The sequence below is a fragment of the Nesoenas mayeri genome (assembly GCF_963082525.1).
Source record: "Nesoenas mayeri genome assembly, chromosome: 21".
NCBI lineage: Eukaryota > Metazoa > Chordata > Aves > Columbiformes > Columbidae > Nesoenas > Nesoenas mayeri.
This window is the reverse complement of record NC_137571.1, coordinates 2,856,814-2,876,271: the sequence shown is the minus strand read 5'-3', so window position 1 is coordinate 2,876,271 and position 19,458 is coordinate 2,856,814. Positions and strand designations below refer to the sequence as shown.

Below are 19,458 nucleotides of genomic sequence, written 5' to 3'. Positions count from 1 at the left end.
CTGAGAAGAGCCGCAGCACCGCGCAGCCTCTCGTACAGCGAGCTCCTTCCGCCGAGACCGTGGCAGGAACGCCAAGTAGTCCCAACCGCCACTTCTCCCTCACGCTGCAAAAGGCTCTGCCCGGCTCTCCCTTAGCGGGACGCGGTTATAGAAATAGGCAGAAAAGTGTTTCCTTCTCCCCTCCTCAGCCCGCGGCCTTGGTCGGGATAAGTCAGGAGGAAGCGGAGGGGGGGAGGGGAGGTGAAAAAAAACCAAGCGCCGGCTCCGGCGGAGGGATCCGGCGGCGCGGAGGAGTGAGGAGGCGCGGGGAGCTCTGCGCGAGGGAGGGGGGTGAGCGGGAAAACGCGGCGCGGAGCCGGGAACAGCGCCCCCTCCCCCTCCCGCGGGGGGGCCGCCGCCTCACGGCTCCCTCGGCCGGGGCTGAGCGGCAAAGTTGAGGGAAAACTTTCCCCCCCCTGGTTTAGGGACGAGGGTCTGGGGTCGTGGCTCAGCCTCCCTCCGCCTCGCACGACGCGGTGTCCTCCTAGCAGGTGAGCGCCCTCAGAGCAGTTTCCAGGCGGACCCAGCGCTGCCCGTTCTCCCGCAGCACCGGGGTCGGTGTTTCCACCCCCTCAGTGAGGGCCCGGGGTTCTGTCAGCGCACCTGGGCCCTCCCTGCGCCGGGCAGGCCGGGGCTCTGCGCCCTGCAGATAAGGCGCCGGCTCACCCCACCCCTCCGGTGGCCACGGGCAACTTATTGGCTTATTTTTCTGGAGAAACGGCCCTTGTGAGTTGCCGAACCGCACCGCCACGTTGAGGGAAGTTTGCCCGCCATTCCCCCCCCTTCCAGCCCCGGATGTTTGTCTTCGCACAAGCCCCCACAAATCCCAAAAGCTGCCCCTCGACGAGAGCTTCACATCCTCCCGTTAACCCTGCGGGGAGAGCAGGGCAAGAAACTCTGATCTGAGGCCTTAACACCCCCCATCCCCTCCCCCTGTCCCAGTCACACAGGCTTCGTGTCCCCCTATTAACCCTGTGGAGAGAGGACAAAAGCTAAACTATGATCCTGCTCGGCTTCCCCCATCCCATCCCCGGCTACATGAGCTTCACATCCTCCTGTTAGGGCTGAAAAGGGAGAGGGAGAGAACAAGAGCTGCTGCTGATTGTAAGGCCTCGCTCGGCTTCTCCCCACCCCCTTCCCAGCCCCATCCCCCACTGCAGCTCCCATAGACTCGCATCCCTCCCATTAACGCTGAAAGGGGAGGACAGGAGCTCTGATGGGTTTTTCTCAGGCTCACTCTTGTTTTTTCCCCCCCTCCACCCAGCAATACCAGCTCCCCAGCCCTGCAGAAGTGCAAAGCAGGCAGCTGGCTCTGCCAGCACCGCCGCTCAGTGTGCCCTTTCCTCTGAGCTCCACAGCCCTGCGACAAAAAACACCCTCATTCCCCCTTCGTTTTGCTTATTCATTATAAGGGGGTTGGTAGTGTGCTTTTTAAAACGTGCGATCTCTTGTTTTGGAGGCATCTGTGCTTTAAGAATAAGGTTTTGTTTCCTATCATCTTGAATGTGGCTCTTCGTAATAATCTCTTGAAGTGCTCCATTTTTGTCCTTAAAGTTGTATTTTATTACCTCTTGTGGATCAGTGAAGGTCGGTTTAACCCTTTGTATGTGAAAATCAGCAGTCACTTTAGAAAAAGGTTGCCTTTTTCTTTACTAATTCATAGTTACAATAATATTTTATGAGTGAGGTTTTTTCCAGCGCAGTCCTGATGCCTGCTGAAAGAAGCGTGTGCTTCAGCACTGATTAAAGTCATGTATGAGTTAATGAGAAGCTTGCAGAGTATGTGAAGCAAGAGAAAATCTTTAACCAGCTCTGCTGTTCCTCTACATACCACAAACTTGTAAGCTGTAACCAGAAGGTGGATTGAATCCGTGTGAAATGCTGCAGTAGGAGACTCTTGTAATTGCATCACAGGTGGATGCTCACTCAATTAATGTATTAGCATTTTCAAAACACCTTAAACTTGTGTGGGTTTGGGGTTTTTTAAGTGTTTTGAGACTTCATATTTCAAAGTACATTGCAATCCTTGATGAAAGATGCTACAAGCCTACAAAGTAGTATTTTCTAGATTGTTTTCTTATTTTTAAACAATTATTTTTTCCCTTATGCTAACTGCTTCCTGGATTAACAGATTAATAACGCATAAGAGACTCGCAGGTGCTGGAGGAATACTAGCGGTGGTGTCAATGTTCTAGTTGTGGGACTTCTGATTTAAGAAATGTATTGTCATAAGGAATAAGATCAAGGCTGAATCCTGCTTGCATTTCGGTCCAAATATAAAACACGCTTTGGAAGGAGCCCCCAGTGAACACTCAGAGTAATTAAGTAAAAATAAAACCTTTCACTTCATCCCCCCTCCTTTCCCCTTTTCACATAGACAAGTGAGTGCAACAGTGTTTCCATTCCACCACTGTCATTATGTGTCCTGATATTTCTTAATTTTGTATCGCATCTTAAATCCTCAGGTGACTTATAATTTCTGTGATTTGGGGCTTTTTCTAGACTGTGCTTTTAAAGAAGTCATCTCACTGTGGCCCAAAAGGAGCTATTGAGCAGCCGTTCTCGTAAAAAGGACTGAACTTCTTACAGCTCTGCCTTTCCAAACACCTTTTCTTCTGTAATTTTCATACTTAATTGTTGAATTCCTTTTTTCTTACATTAAGTAAATATTTATCAGTACCGGTTGGATCTTTTTAAAAGAACGGAGCCTTGTCACTGAGACGAGCACTCCGTACCGTATTGAGGAGATGACATAAAAAAAGAGTGAAAGAGAGTTGTCTTGTGCTAGGAACATCAAGGCCATTTCTGGAAAACAATACTATAGAAAATGGAAATGAAAAATGCATTTTATGCTGGTGGGAACTTGTAATGAGGCTAAGAGAGGATTTGATATCTCAGAAAAGCAATCATTACAAGCAAAAAAGCGGGACTTTATCATCCATTTGTAAAAGTTCTCTGGCTGAATATCCTTTTGGGGAACTGAAATTTGGCTCAAGTCTGTTTATGAACATCTGTTGAATGGAATTTTAAAAAGGCACAGATTATAATCTTATTTTCTGTTGGCTGTTCAAGATGATAAAATAAACCAAAACACAAGTATCTGCAAGTACTTTTTTTATAAATAATGAGCTGTGTGAATGTTCTGTAGTCTATACTATGGATTACCTGGTTGTGTATGTGTTTTCAATACATTTCCCTTTCTGTAGCTGTTTAATTCAATTTGAATACTGCCCTAGTAAGATTTCAAGTTCTATTTTTTTGTAACAAGAGACTTTTGGATTTGGTATCTCCGACATTTTTTTTGCATAAAGAACACAGCAATATATTGGGGGAGAAATATTGAGAGCTGTTGGGTATTCCCAGAACTGTGGCCGTTTGCTGAGATTCACATCCTGCCCACCTGCCTTCTGCAAGGCTTCTGTAAACGCGGTCGCTTGGTGTCCACTGTCTCTGGATAGCACTAGTTCAGCATCTATTTCTGCAGCGTTTGTGACCTCCTGTTATCCAGGCAGGCCTTCACTGTAATTTTCCTTCCTATTATTTTGCCTCTTTTGCAGCCTGATGTTTTTGCCGTTGTTTTATATTCCAAGCAAGGATCCTGTGAATGCTTCAGCTCAAAATTTAGGTCACCTCCGATGGAAGAAGGAAGACCTAAAAAGTAAAAATAAGGTTTCAATGTGCCTTTAAAAGTACAACTCTTTTGGAAAAAACCTCATCTGTATTTGGTGGCTGTATGGACTGGGAGATGGAGGGTGCCTTTCTTTATTCCGGAATGAAAGCCAAGTATCTTCATGTGAGTGTGGTTTCTTTCCCATGTGCTTTCCTGGTCCTTTTCATTTTCACACCTGCTTTGAGCTTTAATCACTCAAATTATTCATAGACTTGCCCTGGAAAAAGAAGAGAGTGACCTCTTCCCATCTGGAGTAGATGGATTTACCATCCGTAATTGTAAATGGACTTGGATGACTTAATAATGGTTTTTACGCTTAAAATCTTTAATTCAGTGATTTCATTGCGTTTTAAGAATTCTGCGCCTGGTCTTTTCCGAACCGATAAGTTGAAGTTACACCATAGAGATTTATTTCTTGCAAATTATCTCTTAGCATTGGGCTCCCATCTAGAAAGTGCTGATGATCCCTCATCGACTGCTGAGCCATCAAAGAACACGCGTCTTTTGCAGGACGGGCCCGTAAGCTGCGCTCTTCTTTTTCCTGTAATTACATACAACATCTTTCATGACAAAGAATCTCAAGACAATTTATGAAATCAAAAGCCACAAAAGTAACATGGTGCCTGTTGCGGGTTGTGTATTCATGTTGATTCTGATGTAGCAGCCCCTCGGCCCGAGGGTATCTAAGGGTACTTAAGCCAACTGCTTTGCAATTCGTTTGCATTGCTATAAGCTGCAAGCTGGAGTTGATAGAAATCGGTTGCTATTGCCAGCAACTCTTGTTTTTCTGTTACTGTAGTGGCTTAATTTAAATTATTAAGAAACTTGTGAATCTGTTTTGTTTCCTGCCCTTCCTAGCAGCTATCTGTGGTTTTATGTGTATTAAACGTGCTAAGCTTCATCTGGCTTAGATGCTCAATAAATACCTTAGTAGATGCAGTTAAGTCCAGTTTCCTCTATTAACTCGGAAAAGATTTGTTTCTTATCTGAGTCGTTCCTCCATTCAGAAGGCGAGAAGCCTTGCAGAGCCTGAGTTCGCGTCATAAATCACCCAGACAAATTGAACTCGAGGCAGAAGGAGATACAAAATGAGAATAGTTGCGATTTAGACTCAGTGAACGCTGTGATGTTCTACAGAAACGTGCTTGGCGTGAGGGCGACCTGTCACCAAATGATCTTCACGATGGAGGGAGCGCCACGAGGGTGACTTTGTGGGCTCGCGAATCACGCGGCGTATTTAGAGAGTTGTCTCGTACTTCTTTGACTCTGTCGTTTGCCTACGGTGCTGCCATTTGCTCTCCATTATGCTTTTTCTGATGTTCAGAGTGCCGTTATATTTTTTTGCCAGCTGCAGACAGGTTGTTGGGCAATTTGGTGTCTTCTCGGCGCTCTCTCAGTTCACAGAACAAGGTCCGTTACTTCCTGAGCCCGAATGATATTCTCTGCAGCTGCATGGAAGGGCCACCTCAGACACCAGCAGCTCTTCAGCTTCCCAGGTTTTATTCACTGAGTTTAACCTTTGGTGATTAGTAAACCAACATGCTAAGAAAATTTGTGGCCCAGCCGTTGCTCTTTGCAACTCCTGAGGCTTGCCAACCAAAGTCTGCACCCTCGTCCGTCGCTGTTTCAGTATCCACCTCATATCATTGCAGTTTTTGGCTTTTCTGTTGGAGATGGAGACATGTAGAGACATATTTAAGATGACAATATTTTTGATGCAAACATGAATGTAGGTGCTTTTGTAACACCAGGTCACTAGTTCCTCCTTCCCCATCTCCCATATTTGGTAGAATATTCATTGGGATTAATTCTAACAAATTCATAAGTAAGTGATGTGTTTTATAGACCTGTCACTGGCTAAAACAAATCTTGCAGGAAAAGAGGATTTCTAATTCTAATAACTAATTTCTGATTTCTAATAACTACTTGAAATACAAATGTTTAGAATAGTTAACCATTTTCCAACTATTCCTTCAACTGAATTGCAATTGTCAACTAAGCCCCAGTTCTCAAGTGTGCCTCGCTTTGCCCTTAAGTACATTAAAGTAATATTTGGTGACTTCCCTTCAACAGTATGGGTCTGTTATTGGTAATATTTTATCAAAAGATGATAAAGACCTTCTTGGTCTTCACCCAGAATCTGCTATGATATGCAGATATGTCATTATGTCATCATGTACTCACTATATGATAGAAGACAGGGCTACCAGACAGAAATCTGTGCAGATACAAGAACTCGTGTGACTTGGAGTGCAGGTTCCGTACCAGATGATGCTCACGTACAGGTACAGCTCATCCCAACCCCATAGTAACGCTGCGGCTGCTGCTGATGATTCCAACTCTCCTGATTAGTTACCAAGTTGCTTTTTGTTTGGTCTTCTGCCTAATTTAAACAATTCATCCTGTCTTTATTCAATACAAGGTTATTTTCTACTATTAGCTCTTTTATAATGTCTTCATTACTTATTGATTACAGTTCTGAAATAGCTGGGGATTGAGGGGATCCTTTTTGATTCAAAGAGTGTTTGATGAATATATTTGCCAGCACCTGCAAACTCTGTCCTTGTTTCCTCCACTCCTTCCATATTTACTGTAAGGACCCTTCAAAACAGTCTCGACTCCCCTAGTTATGATCAGTCTTTCCTTCTGACAGATCAGAGCTTCCTGTTGGTATTTTGTAATTTCTGAGTAAGGCGAGTCTGATATCTTTCAGCTCAGTTGTTACTTCATCTCCTCTGCTCTCCCAGGGGTCCTGCACGTGCTTTCAGTTCTGCCTCAACGTTTTTGATTTTGTGAGGTTCCCTACTATTTACATTTCTTCACGTATATCCTCTTGATACCATCTGCTACCTTATGTTTTGCTCATCTCTGAAATTTAGTAACCATATTGCATGCAACGTTGTTCCAGTTTATTTTCTTAACATTTAATTAAAATGTTCCGAAAGAACAAAGCAAATTAGAATTCACCCTTTCTGTGTAGACACCTTAACTGATGAGAGAACTCAATAAACACCTTCAAATGCCCCGACATAAATGAATTTGTAACTAAAAATTTTGTACATTTTTTATCCAAAAGGTATATTATCAAATCAACTAGGGAGGTTTTATTACTGACAAAAGCTAAGGTTAATAATAACCTTCTTTAATAAGGATTGCTGTTTTCTCTAGAAACTCTTTTTCTTTGGAATTCAGAAATTCTCCTAAGTATTTACTCTGGAGTCTGTGTGGCTGTGCCTCGTTAGATAAAAGCTGCAGTATTCCAACTGTTGTACTGAACTTGGCTCTGACCTACCTTGCGAGGCCATGCCTACAAAGGGATGATACATCCAGCTCGTTTGTTTGATCTAATTACAGCTATTTAACTATATTGAGCACAAGTACACTCACCCCACTTTGTTATGCTGATTTAAGGTATTTTCACTGTTAATCGGGTGCACGGTTCTTCCTCGTATTAATTTAGCTCTCCAAACGTTCTGGGCGGTTATCCCATGGAGTGCTGTTCTGAATGGTTTTCTTTCACAGCGTGCTGACAGGGAATTCTCGGGAATGTGGGAATTCTGTGGGTCACCTAACAAATTATTATTCCTTTTCTACTGGCATCCATTGATCTTTTTGCCCACACCACTTCCTTCTCAAAATGCTCGAAGGCTGCATGAAGAAGAAACTGGTAAATCCATTCCAATGTGTGTTCCTGTGAGGGGGCACAGGTGGAAGGATTTGGTTCTGTGCTTCTAGAGCTTTTGCCACTTTGATAACAGAAGAAATGCACAAAGAAGGACAGTGAGATGTAACCAACCTGCTGCCTGTGTCCAGGATCCCTCTGGATTCCACTGTTGTGGGTGCAGCCCAGCAGTGACGGATAGCACAGGGTACTGGTGCAGAACTGGGGTGCTCAGGAGCGGCATCAAACATGGGGGTGACAAAATCGCCTCCCTAGAAACCTGTGCAGATCACTGCAGAGTCAGAATACAAAACAAAGACGTTCCGTAACATGCTACCTGTGGAAAAGTATCATTTCTGATTATTTCCAACTGAAAACCAGCCAGTTTTGTGTCGGGGGTATTGTCACGGATTTTTTTTCTGTATCTATGTGGAGAAGGTGCTGATCTTCTGTGTCATAAAGCTTGGCAATGCATAAGAAATTACCAAGAGCTTTTCACAGGTACAGTCCGTGGATCAAATAAGAGTTATGGGCTTCAAGGAACAAACACAGTCTGTCAAGCCAGGAGAATAAATTTATGAACACAGAGAACAACTTCTTAATAGTTGTACATGGCCTTGCTCATCAACGTAGGTGATTTACCATGGAAGGGATGTAGAATGAATGTACAATCATCTTACAAAACTTCTCAGAACAAACTCATTGGAAACTTGAGCTTGCCCTGATTTGTACAACATCTGTAAGAAGCGGGGAAAGCACATGAGTCTTACATTATCATTTTCTTGCTAGACTTTTTCACTCTCCTGCTATGAGCAGAATAACTTTGTTGATGTCCCTTTTTAAAATATAATAGACATAGTTGCTAGAGATGGGATGAACCCAAGTTAAATCTGAAAGGCCTGTGAAGAAAGAAGCAAACTGGAAAACTGAAGATGCTTTTTGGCTCCGTGTCCCTGGCTGTTATTGCTCATGGGAACATGAAGCGGTGGCTGATACAAGGAAGGGCTCTGTGACAGCATGGAACACCAGGTGCTTGGAATAACGGGAAACATCTCCGGGGTCAAACAGGTGAGAACAGAAGATCCCAAGAAGGGCAGCCATGGATTGTTTGGTAATGAAAAGTATTGCTAAAGCAGGTACGTTTTGTCTGGAGAGATTAAGAAATCCTAGATGGAAAGAAATAGGCAATAGCTTGTGCACACTCCAGGCCCAGGTCAGCCCATGTATGATTCACTCTGTATTTCGTGCTTCTTCACGCTCTTGTGACCCGGATGAATTTAACACGGAACTGAGCAGAGTGTTCGGTTTTCCTATGGATGGTTCTTACACTTTTGCCCATCTTAATCCAATTCCTCGCACCGTGATGCAGACTCTAATTAGAAATCAAATCATATAACCTGCCTTCTCAAACCCTGTCTCATTCCATGATTTTTTTTTCAGATTTTCCTTTTATCTTTGTTATTTGATGTTTGCTTACATATTTTATTTATTGCATATAATTCAAGCGCTGCAGTAAATACAGAATTACTAACTGTAATGGATGTTCCTGACGATCTTCACTATAGTATCTGAATACGTTTTAACCATCACAGATGTATCTTCTCAATCTTGCAAAGAGGTTTTTCCTCTGATTTCACTGATGCAAAGCAGGGAAATCAATGGCAAAGCCATCAAAGTTCTATACTGTGTCTGTATGTTCCGCAGTGACAATAAACAATTGTTTCTTTACCCTTCCCTATTAACCATGATGAATTCCCAGTTTACGATCTTTTTGGCGGTTGGTCCCTGTGTGAACAGCCTTGTGCTTTGCATTAATCTCATTACCGCATTCCACCAGCCCATTCCTGGGGATTCCTGTGCCGTTCCAGAACCTCATCCGGTTCTCCGGTTCTGATATTCCCGTTTTCTGTATTGCATTGTTGTCAATAACCACCTATATTAACACTCCTCTTTCAATTCCTTGTGCTAATATAACTTAAAAGCAATAAATAGCACCAGTTTTGAGATGGGTGCTGGAGGAGCTCTAAAGCTCTCCAGCCCAAAGATGTTCCCATTTCAACACAATTCAGATGGGGTTTTCAGCCGTTTTTTACCCACGGAACTTTTCTTGCGCTAATCTTCATATTTTCCAGTTTAACTCGTCTTTTCGCATGTGGCACCACATCAAATGCCTCGTTGAATTTTAGGTGGGTGAGATCAACTGTGTTTTCCTTTACCAAGAAAAATCTGCTTTCTTATCAAAGCAAGACATCAGATTTGTTTGGCGTGATTGCCTTTGTTAAACCTAGGTTGCATTTTATTTGGTTATTTTCCTCTACATCTTTCCCCCCTCCAGGGGAAAAATAACTTAAATTTTACATCTCATTGAGGTCGGGCTAATTAGTTTCTAGTTGGCCATTACTTTCCAAGACTTTGTAGGATATCAATTTTAGATTATTTCTGTACTCCTACAAGCGTTAGTAAGAAAAACCCACTTATTTGTATCACGACTCAACTATAGCTTCATGTTTTATTTGTTGAAGGGGGTTTTTTTGTGTATTTTCAAAGGTGCTGCATTGTGGCTGTTGATGCAGGAAAAGTCGTGAGTTTTGAAGTATTGCAAAGTCCTTAAAAACACCCTAAGAAGCTTCTTAACGGACGACAGCTGAACCCAGGACTCCGTGATCCTGTTGCTCACACCAGCAGATCATTACACCACCAGTCACTGACATCCCGAAGTTTCGTTCTTCATGTCGCTTCACTATAATTTCCTGCCGTCTTTCCTGTGTTTAAACAGCAAGTGAAGTGTTGTGACGACTCCACACGTATGTGTAAGGTAGACCTTAAGAAATACAGTCTAAGAATAGACAAAATAAGTGAAACAATACAATAAGAAGGTGAATCTGGAGGGTCAGATGATTACATGGACCCATGCCACTGAAAACCGAGGTGTTTCGTTATGTTTCCTGGAGGTAGGAAAAATGGTTACTTTTAAACACTTTGGTTCCTAAAATATGTCATTACACTCCTTACCAGCACATATAATGATTATGAATCTTTCTGAGCACGTTTCACTCAGGTACCTTGTTATAGGAATAGAAGCAACAAACCTTGAAGGTTTGAGGGTTTTGTTGGTTGGTTTTTAATAAATATTTGAAAATTACATCTTTTTAATGATTCTTCAGTATGTCTGGAGCTCAGGATCCTGGTTTACAGGGCAAGTCAAGAGTTCTGACCAAAGCTTTTGTTTTACTGGAGGTGTATGTGGTAGTATGAGCCTTTACAAAGTAACATCGCCGAGGTTTGATTGTGGGTCTCTGTGAATTCACCGATAACCGTTAGATCCAAATGACCGTGTTTCACAGTCCCAGTGCTGGATTCCAAAAGTTCCACTGGAGCTGGTCTGAATGTGCTTCACTTTTTGCTTCTAATGCAAGTAAATTTCACTGAGGTATATAACTCGTGAAGCCGGGAATCTTATAGCATGTATGTTTTAAACAAAATGACAGGCTGGAGGCCTTAAAAGCAGAAAATCAGTCACATCCCTGCACGCAGAGTCCTGTGTGTGTGAAGTCCTAAAGCTCCCCATGTGGGTTAGATTACAGAATTGACATTTGGAAAATGCACATTTCTGGATGACTGTTGAAAGGTGCACGAGTAGAATTGCAGTCTGACCCATTCACGATTGAATGTTTCAATGCTGGTCAACACCTTGTTTATGTGGAATATCACAATTTTATGACATTTTCTATCAGTTATTTGTGCCTGCCTTTGTACATCTGAAATGAAGGGATGTTACTAAGTGCGTTCTCCCCCATAGCATGAATATTTAATAGTTGGTGTGTTCTTTCTCTGGATTATGTGTGTGCCTGCAGAATATCAACAAAATCTCTTAAAATTAAGTTTTGCAAGAGATTTTCAAAGCACATCATATGATTGAGTTGCAGTGCTGCAGAAACTACACCATTGTAGAACTTCACTGCAAATACTAGAATGAATTTGGCCGGTGATGGTCTTGTACAAATAAGCCCGGATTCAGCTGACTTCCCCTAGAGATTCGATTGCAGTGTGATCTGAGTTCCCAGTGCTGATGAACTGGTGTCTTTTAGAAATCAAAAAGGTCTTTGGCCCTTTTCACAAGATTTTCTTTGTTTTCTCAGAGGTACAGATACTCGTTTTCTTGACTTAGGAGCTGATATGAGTATTCTGGGCGGCTCCTGCAAAGTGCTGAGTACATGGTTAACTTTAAGGGAGTATATGCTCAAAATCCCCGGGACTGCTGATGTTTAAAATTACGCATAGACTTAAGTACTCAGATGGCCTGAGGCCAGTGGCTTCGCATCTTCTAGGACTGAGCCCTGAGGAGACTACAGCGCACTGAATCTCCTTTCCCCGTTTTAAATATAAGGTTTAACGCACAAATTCTGACAGCCGTTTAATTAGAAATACTTCTTTTAATTGTGAGGAATGCGACGTGCAGAGCCGATACGCCTGGTTTCTCTCTGTCTCTCCCGGCATCCGTGCTCTCTCCTGTACCGCGTTAGTGCAGGGCTGGCAGTTTTCTGTGCTGCTCCGTTCCTGCTTTATCCTCTTCCGTCTTTTCCATCTGCTTCATTCTGTTTGGAAAATGGCAATGTAGAATGTGTTTGGTGTAACCTTAATCCTGACCAGCATCTGGGCTCCCTTTAAAAAAAAAAAGCATCTACTGCAGGCAAGGTTTCAGTATATGTTTCCCTGCTTTAGTAAAACAAAGTTGGGGAGGGGGGAGAACACCCCAAAATAACCATAGAAAAAGAATATGTATTTTAATGGACGTGTTAATTAACACGGAGGGTTTAATGTTTTCCTGCATACACGGACAACCCATGGTTTTGTACTTTTTACCTCGCCTCTCTCGTGGTTGGTGTCATGTCAGAGGTAAACCAGATTTGGACCCATTTAGACAAGCAGGGAAAGAAGAGGGGAGATTGTTTTTAAATCTTCTATTAGCTGCCAGGCTGTTAATTACTCACAAATAGGTAAAAGTTAATGCCACCATAAAAAATGCGATGAACTGAAATTCCTGTGTGATGCCTTATGACATCACCCTATTAAACTTTTACAGGCCGTCCAGAGCTCCCCAATGGCGAGGCGATTTTATTAAATGCTCCAGAAGAAAGTCACCGAGATCCAGTCGCGGTGACCTGGCCGTGAGTCCTGATGCTCCCACCGTCCCGCATCGACCCAGCCAAACCGAACCCGGGACCAGGTCGGTGAAACCCGCTGGGCCGGGAGCCGCTCCCCGGGGGTTCCTCCGCCTGTCCTGGGATTTTTTGGGAGAGCTCAGTGGTGTTTGGGCACCGGGAGCCTTTGAAAATCTGGCGCTAGATGTCTCCAGCACCTGGAGATCGCGCACAAGACTCGGTAATTGTGCACCCTGCAGAGTATCATTGTGTTTAGCCACACGTTAAAACAGCCGCTTCAGAGCCAGTGCGGATCGCTGGGGTGGGACTCCTCATTACCAAGCGCAGAATAACGCTTTTCAGCCAATTGCGCTTCCCTGGTGGGTGTCTCTCCCCTTGCCATTTTTTATGCTTTTTGATTTTCCCCGACCCCGAAGCCGCGGTGGCGGTGCCGCATCTGCCCTGCGCCCGCAGCTCGGGGCTGCTCAACTTCGCTCCTCCGACCGCCGCAGAGGTCGCTTCTGAGCAGCACGGAACTGCTCTTTATTTATTTGATTTTTTCCCCCCACTAAGGCTCTCGGTCCCTCATGGCCAGAGTGGAAAAGCACATTTAAATCCCGAACTCGGATTTCCCACGTGGTGTCTCGCTGAGCTGCTGTCACAGCCGCTTCCCTCCTGCCCGCGCCGACATGGTCATTAACACTTTTAACCAATTTCAGGACGCCGCACCAGAAAACCCAAACTTGTGCAAAATGCGAGTTCTCGTCCTCAGGCTCTTGCTCTTTGAATCCACCACCAAGTGTACAAATAAGGAGGGGATTAAAGTTTCGCTCCACATTCTGTGGGGACTGTTTAAGTGATTGACATCTGCCAGTGATTTGAGGGTTAATTCAGCCAAGTTCATAGCGTTTGGCATTCGGAGCCTGTGCACATGTAAAGAGCGCGTGTGGTTTTGGAGTGAGGAATTAGCAGTGTTTACTGGGAGACAAAACCAATTGTTTATGTGAATATAGGATATATTGTATATGTGTATGAGCATTAAATTGGGGGGGGGGGAGGGCTTTTTTTTGGTTGCCTTTTCACCTCATTCCAAGATCATGGTGTTTGAACGCTCCTTGGGGAGAAGAGGAAACTGAGGGCAAGGAGGGGAATACCCAGAGTTGCATCTGTTTTCCAGACCTCCCCGTAATTTCTAGGGCAAGGTGTCCCCTACCTTTAATCATTCTGTTTAAACAGACCTAGAGCACGCCCCATCTTCAAGGCCTTTTCCCCGATGTCTCTAGGAGGCAGCAAGGAGAGAAAATCTTGGCAAAAAGCGCAGCGAAGGATGTGAACCCCTCGGAAAATTCCACTTCCTGCCCAGCAAGGCCTGGCCTTGGGTCTCTCCCTCATTCCCATGCACGTAACGAGGGATTTCTGCCTGAGGCCACCACACCAGCTCTCTAAATAAATGCAGAGAACAGAGTTAATCTGAGCTCAGCACGATCTCCTCTCTTCTACTTCCCTCCATTTTATTTCTCAGCTGTATTTTTTTATCCCTTTTTCAGCAAGCTCCCAACTCTCTCCTGCTGAACTTGCCGGGAACAAAAGGCTCCGTTCCAGATCCAGCCCGCAGTTGCCGTGAGAAACTTCCTCGCAAGGCTGTTCTGTGGCTGCGCTCCCTCCTCCTGCCTCGGGAAAATGAAAATGGCAGAGCCAGAGCTGGATGAAAAGGGGAAAAAAACCTCCTTTCTCAGCACCTGCCTTTCCCGCAGCAGCCCCCTCCCTGCCCCAGCCGTGACGCCTCCACCCCAACTTCCCCAAAAATACACTTTAAGAGGGCAGAATTTCACGGGAGCGAATATATAGCTATATTTTCTTTTACTTTCCACTGAAAAGAGCAGAGAAGCAGAGGGACGGCTGCTGGGAGATTCTCTGTGCAGGCGAACCCGCTGCTGCTTTCCCCTCCCTGCACATCATCACCACTTCCCAAGTACTTGAAACAGGGTAATACTTTTGCTTCAGTGGGAAAATCCAGGCCCAGAGTTGAGCTCTTTCTCTTTTGGCACCTTTAAGCCTTTTTTTTTAACTCTTCCGAGCGGGGTTTGCAGCGTAAAGCACTTTGCTCTGTGAGCCCACCCGACAGCTCCCAAACCTGGTGGGATTCAGTCGGAAATCAGACGGTTGGCTCCTGATCCAGCGCAGGGGGTTTTAGAAACTCTGCTCCGTGGTTTGTTTGATATATATATGGGGGTTTTTTTAAGTAGATTTACTCTTCCTGCCCAGAGCTGCTGTTTGAGGGCGGCTGTGGAGCCCGGTGTGCAAGCCCGCCCCTATGCAATAAACGCAGTTTGCTCTTTCCCTGCGCTTTATCCTTGTTTTCCTCCTCGCATTGTCCCTTTTCCAAACATCTCTCATTTCTCTCAGAACTATTAAATTCCATCTCCAGTCTTATTTTTTTTCACCGAGAGCTGCTTTTTCTCCATTAGCCCTGAATCTGCAGATATATGCCCCAAAACTTGCTCTGCTTTTTCCACGCCGGGGATGCTTTAGGTGGGAGATGCGCAGGGGCCGTGTGGCAGCGCCGTGGGACACCAGGCGTGTCCCCAGCCCGTGGGATGTTGTTCTCCACGTCCCTTCCTCTCCGCAAAGTCCGCTCCGCCTTTTCCCCTCCTCCCAGCGAGGGCTGCTAAAATAAAAGCATTTCCTTGAGTCAGGCCGAGTCCACTTTCCTCTTAATATGCACCCAAAGTTTTGCAGCTCCCTGTCAAATGTTCGCACAGAGCGGAGCAGCGCGGCTGGGCCAGGGGCTCGCTCCCTTCCCTCTGTAACCTTTGGTGTTGGCTCTTGGGAAAGCAGCAAAAATCCCTTGGAGGATCCATTCCTGCCTTTGAGCTCTGCTGCTGCCTTCAGCAAACAGTTCCCTCTGCTCCAACTCCAGCTCTCCCCTGCGCCTCTGCCATTGTGTCAGCCTGGACAGGGACATGAGACAAGATCTTGACATTTATACTTTTTAAGGGGATAAATAAGCATTGTCTTGCACAATGCCCGGCACATGAGCCGCTCGCAGCAAACAAATAATTCAAATAATCTTAGTGGTTGTAAAGCTGCAAGGAGAGCGCTTAACCTAGACATGACAGCGGTTAAAATACTGGAAGGCATGGGGTGGGCAAATATAAACGTATTTACAGGAAATGTAATTTTCTTTAGCAAAACTACTCCCAGAGAAGCTGAGGTGCAGCAGATAAGCTTTCCCTACTCCATTCCATATTTTGCAGCGTGCTCCATGAATTATAATAGACGAGTCTCTTGTTCTTGGGTCCAGTCTGCTTATCTCAGCACACTGTGCCTTTTGCTAAAATGGAAGAGCATCCTTCACCCAACTATACTCATTGCATCTCAGCCCCTTTCATCCTGGCTTAGTTGCGCTGGTTAATACTTTATTATAGCAACTCTACCCAGTTCCTGCAGTACTAATCCAGTCCATGTTTGTAGCCGGTTGGAAGGCTGGGATAATGATAACTTGTGTGTGCGAGCGTGAGGGAGCGCTGCTGACTTTAGTCCGGTTTCCATGTCAACGATTCAGTCCATATTTGCCATCACACAGTTGGCAGAGCCTTATTTTATTTTTTTTTTTCCAGGGGGGGAGACACTACTCCTGTTTCTAGTACTCTAATCTAGACCAGGTTTCCTAAACTGCCTTAGCGCTGGATTAAATGGCATGGCCACCTTCATGAAGGAGACTTCCAGTCAGGAGCAGCTCCGGGCCGGCGCTGGCTGCGGTGCCATGTGAGAGCAGAGCTGGTTCCCCAGCCTATCTGAGCACGCAGGGGCTGAGCCTGTGGGAGAAAAGCCTGCTCAGCACTTGGGGAGCTGGGGAGGAGAGGAGAGGACGGCTGCACGCTGCTCAGCACGGACCGCTCGGGCTCAGAAAAGAGCCTCGCCATCAAAAGTCTCGTCCGCTTCTGCGTAGCCGGACAGGTGGTAGTTGCAACACGGGATGACACGACTGGTGGGAGGATTTTCAGCTATTAGGTGGAAATATTAAGAAGCGTGCTGTCATCTGCTTCCCAAACCCCATCGGTGGAATTTCATCCAACGCCTTAGTGTTTAGGAAAGTGCCAGGGCCTCATTGATGAGGCAGATTCCAAAATCTGCTTCAGCTTTCACAAACATTTGCTAAAGTGAGTGTCTCCTTATTGTGTGGGTGGCTGGGGAATCCAGTCTGCTTTTCACATTACAATCAACACCGGGTTTCATAGTCTGCCATAGCGCTCTTTGAAGAAGATTCCAAAAGTCTGACACGCGTAGAGAGGTTGTGATCGTGGAGCCTTTATCTGGAGGCACCGGAGCTGACACCTCAGCTCCGAACCCTGGATGGTCAACTTTTGGTGGTGCTCAGGTAGATGGCGGGGCTTTGCTTCCTGAAACAGCCACTGCTTTGGCGCTGGGGAGATGGTTCCTTGAAACGGTTCTGGGATTTAATGGCAGAATTATCTCTAGGGCTTTTTTTATAGCATAAATGAAATATGTGAAGGAGAGTATTGTGGTGCACTATAGCTCACTATAGACATAAATAAAGCCACTGGGCCTCACTTGTGAGAGTCGAGCCTGATATGTTGAAGGAGTTTGTCTTTCTAGCAGCCAGGGTTTGATCAAATAGCAGAGGCTCCTCTGAAGAGAGCGCACAGATCAGCTCTTCTAGCACGTTCCGCAGTTTTCAGACTCTTCTGAAGAAGCGTGTCTTGGCAGCACAGACACCGGTCAAGCCGCAGGTCCTCCCTGCTGAGGTTCTAGAGCCAGACTGGGGCTCCCACCTTCACAAAGGCCCTTGAGTACAACAATACCAACGTATTTATGTTTATGACCCTTTTTCTAGTACTTTATTTACAGCTGTGGAGAAGGACCAACTGACCAGTTTGCTGGGATGGAATCTGCTGTTCAGGAACCTGCCAGGCAGCTTATTGCTCTAGAATACATTTAAAAATTTGCTATTTATTGCCCTGTCCAGCCTCTCCCTTCCCACTTTCCAGCTTCAAATATTCCCCGTTGTTCTGCCACCTGCATTCTAGATGATCAATATTTTATATGATAAGTTTTACAATGAGTGTGAGGGTGGAGCTGATAGCAGCGGACACCGCTAGCGTCACTTCCTCCATAACAGGCACACAGCACGGGCACAGATTCACTCCCGTGCTTTGCCTCTTGCTCTGGGCCCCAGTGTCCCCCTGTCACCGCAGTGTTCAAAGGGATTTCTCGTGGTGTGTTCTGCAGATCGTCAGGCTGGGCCCTGTGCTTTTGTCACCAGTGACAGGGGTTATGCCTGCCCCATGTTTTGTCTTGAGGTGATGTTCCAAAATGGCAGTCGCAGACCTCAGAAGCTTCTTTTGAGTCTCCACCCACTGTTTGCTGATGTTTTCTCTTTCCTTAAAGTTGTATTTACTTAAACTTCACTTTTCCAAATACTTCTGTGTTCCAGAGGAGACACCTGCCTAGATTCAGCATATGGGACCCAGCTCTAAACCCCCATTTTTACCAGGCCACTGTGTCCTAATTTCTGAGGGCTTGGTTTTTATAATCCAAGTAACTCATCTTTGTGTGTTTTCCATGCAGACCCCTACCATTTGAAGTCAAATAAGCAGCTACACACCCTGCCGGCATAGGACGGGCTGCGTCCAGGACAGAGTTCCAGGTACGTTTCTCTCCTCCCGGCTCAGGGAAAGGCCACGGGGATGTGGGACGTGGGAAACTGGGTCTGAAACGGTTGCAGAAGCGGATGGCCTAATTCTCAGTGTACCTCTTGATAGCTGGGGAGCTCCAGCACCGCGTTACCCTTTACGATTGCCGGAGCATCCTGTCCCGTTGCTCAACGTGTTGTGTCTAGACATGTTCAGGTGGTTTTGGTTGTCCCCATCCAGGCTCTCCGAAGGAGTTCCTGGTCCGGTGCCCGCTGCCGTCGCTTTGGCAGGAGCGGGAACCGGACTTTCTTGGACGTCCGTGTGTGCAGTTATAGTTCTGGCGCGCCGCCAACGCCTCGTCCAGAGGGACACAACCAGCGGAGAGGAAATGACAACCGCTAAGAGTTTGCAAAGGCTAATTCTAAATGGAATTTCTAGGGACAAAGAAGAGGCGCTTGGTTAACCCACGGGCCATCTTCTCCACCGAACCCCCGGAGCCGCCGGCCCTGCGCCCTGGCCGCTGCCCCGCGGGCCTCCCGCCGCAGGACGTCGCCCGGCCGCCCCGCCACGGTAAGAGAAGCCGCTGCCCCCGCGCCGCCCGCTCCCCCGCGCTCCCGGCCCGGGGCCGCTGCGCCCCTGCCAGCCCCACCGGCCCCGCGCTCGGCTCCGCGGATCCGCTGCGGGTTTTGCGAGCGGCAGCCTCCGCCGCGCCGGAGCCGCCAGCGGCCGGGGCCGGCCCGCTCCTCCTTTGTCACGGGGGGGAGGCTCCCGTCCGGGCCGCGCTCCGTTCCGCTCCGGGTTTGGCAGGCGGCCGCGGCGCTGGGTAAAATGGCAGTGCTGAGCCTCGTGTCGGACTGAGCCCCACTCGCGGACCAGAGTCGGAGCTGCCGCGCGGCTCGCCCAGCCCGGCCCCGCCGCCGCTCGGCCCGGCTCCGGGGACGGCGCCCGCCCGCCCGCCCGCCGTGTCCCCCTCCCTCCCTCCCGCCTCTCCCGCACCGGGAGCCCCGTCCCGGGTCCCCCCCTCCTCCTCCTTCCCCCCCACTCCCTCCTCCTCCCCTTTCTCCGCCGGCTGCAACCGAGGAGGTACAGCGGGGCCAGGCCCCGGGAAGCCCAGCCCAGCGGAGCCCTCCCCGCCTCGCCAAGCAGGCCGGGGGGGAATGAGCCCCCGCTGCCCTGAAGAGCCCGCCGCCGCCTGAGCGGGGAGCAGCAGAGCAGCGAGGCCTCACGCCGGCCGGCCAGGCAGGGAGCAGCTCGGGGGGACCGGTCCGGGGGGGGTGGCTGGGTGGGGAG

The 19,458-nt window shown here is 47.0% G+C and overlaps 1 long non-coding RNA gene across 1 annotated transcript; it reads left to right on the top strand.

Moving 5' to 3' along the window:
• The first annotated feature begins 320 nt into the window (after positions 1-320).
• LOC308048344 lies at positions 321-18,725 on the top strand. The gene is made up of 3 exons (XR_013923116.1): positions 321-530; positions 18,104-18,182; positions 18,607-18,725. It is a non-coding gene; the product is annotated as an uncharacterized lncRNA (long non-coding RNA).
• The last annotated feature ends 733 nt before the right edge of the window (positions 18,726-19,458 follow it).